The sequence below is a fragment of the Chinchilla lanigera genome, unplaced genomic scaffold (genome assembly GCF_000276665.1).
Source record: "Chinchilla lanigera isolate Chin_1 unplaced genomic scaffold, ChiLan1.0 scaffold00158, whole genome shotgun sequence".
Taxonomy (NCBI): Eukaryota; Metazoa; Chordata; class Mammalia; order Rodentia; family Chinchillidae; genus Chinchilla; species Chinchilla lanigera.
Window position 1 is genome coordinate 1,488,799 of NW_004955559.1, and position 2,107 is coordinate 1,490,905.

Below are 2,107 nucleotides of genomic sequence, written 5' to 3' on the forward strand. Positions count from 1 at the left end.
CCGGCCGTTACCCTGTGTCTGCAGTTTCAAGCTGCACCCCCAGAGTCCAGGCTGAAGGAGAAAATGCCACCTGTGTCTTCCTCCTCCCTGGAAGTTTTGCTCTTCGCTCTACCCATGTGCTTCAATTCTTACTTCAGATCCTTCCTGGATCCCAGGGACCCACTTTCCTCCTTCTCTTCCTCATGTTGCTATATTCCAGTGTTTGGACACCAAATCTCAGAGAGGCTCTTTCTCTGCTGCTCACCACTCTGCCATATTCCTGGAAATCCCATGATGGATACTAGCAAAGTTTCTTTTTCAAGTGATGGAAATGTTCTAAAGTTGATTGAGGTCCTTCCGAGCCTGTGTTTCGAGGCTCCCAGCTGCCATGAGCTTCCTCAAAAGTTTTCCGCCGCCGGGGTCCGCCGAGGGGCTCCGGCACCAGCAGCCAGATACCGAGGCTGTGCTGAACGGGAAGGACCTCGGCACTGGCACCCTTTACATCTCTGACAGCCGCCTGTCTTGGCTAGATGGTTCCGGATTAAGATTCGCACTGGAATACCCCACCATTAGTTCACATGCTGTGTCCAGGGACCTAGATGCTTATCCACGAGAGCATTTGTATGTTGTGGTGAATGCTAAATTTGGAGAAGAAATAAAAGAATCTCTTGCTGATGAAGAAGAGGAAGATAGTGATGGTGATGTTGAACCTATTACTGAATTTAGATTTGTGCCCAGTGATAAATCAGCATTGGAGGCGATGTTCACTACAATGTGTGAATGCCAGGCCTTGCACCCAGACCCTGAGGATGAAGACTCAGGTGATTATGATGGAGAAGAGTGTGCCGTGGAAGCGCACGAACAAGGACAGGGGGCTAGCCCCACATTTTATACCTGTGAAGAAGGATTATCCCATTTAACAGCAGAAGGGCAAGCCACATTGGAGAGATTAGAAGGAATGCTTTCGCAGTCCGTGAGCAGCCAGTATAACATGGCTGGGGTGCGGACAGAAGGTTCAGTAAGAGATTATGAAGACGGCGTGGAAGTAGATACTACACCAACAGTTGCAGGACAGTTTGAGGACGCAGGTGTGGATCACTAAAAATGATGTATGTTGCTTTAAGATTCTGCTCGTAACTGTAGGAGAGAACTTAGTGCCTCTTCCCTCTGAAGAGAGGTTGATGAAAGTCTTTTTCCTTCTCCAGAACTCACTTAAACCAGTTCTTCCTCAAGATAAGCTATACGGAGAAAGCAAGTTGTCACCAGCAGAAGAAACTATGACCTTTATTAACAAAGGTGAATTAGCTTAACCAAGGGGGTATTTATAGTTTATGTTTCACTCTCAAACTTTGTATCTAGGTACCCACTGACCAGGCCACAATTCCTGCCTTCCCTGTATGCACTGTCCTTACACTAGCAGGAACTGAGCAGGAAACAGGCTGAAGTTAAGATTTTTGCGGGGAGCGGGGGATGCAGGTCTTTGGGGTCTAGAGATGTCCTTATCCCTAAAAGAAAAGGCAGAGGACTCAGAAGGATCAGTCTTGTCACTCTCCACAGCGCAAGAGTCCCACTAATTTGGGGCCGAGATTAATTCAGACCTCTCTAGGTGGTCTCTCGGGAAACATGCCAGTTGCAAATCCTACCACTAAGTGCTTCTGGGTAGCTTCTGTCCTTCCACCCTATTTTTCCAATCAGCTTTGTTCTAGCCTCGTAGGTTGTATCCTTTAATTTCTACCTTCTTAGGTTAGTTTTCTGTAACAGAACAACTGAACTGGGATGAAGTCCTTTTTTTTTTTTTCTTTTTTTTGGCTTTTCTCCGGTACCGGGAACCGAACTCATGACCTTGCGCTTGCCAGGCAGGCGCTTTTGCCGCTGAGCTAAATCCCCAGCCCCTGGGATGAAGTCCTTAAATTACTCCTGATGGTAATTGTTTTGTCTTTGTAATAGCTTAACAAATAAATCTAGGTTTTCTATATTAAAAAAAAAATAAGTTGATTGGGGTAATAGTTGTGTAAGTCTGCGAATATACCAAAATCCATTGAATTATACAACTGAAAAACTGAAATAGACAAGTTGTATGGAATTAAATCTCTAAAATTATTACAGAACATCAGAGAGCACATGGCTG

The 2,107-nt window shown here is 45.5% G+C and overlaps 1 pseudogene; it reads left to right on the forward strand.

The window, feature by feature from the left end:
• Positions 1–255: 255 nt before the first annotated feature.
• LOC102021286 lies at positions 256–1,191 on the forward strand (annotated as a pseudogene).
• Positions 1,192–2,107: the final 916 nt, after the last annotated feature.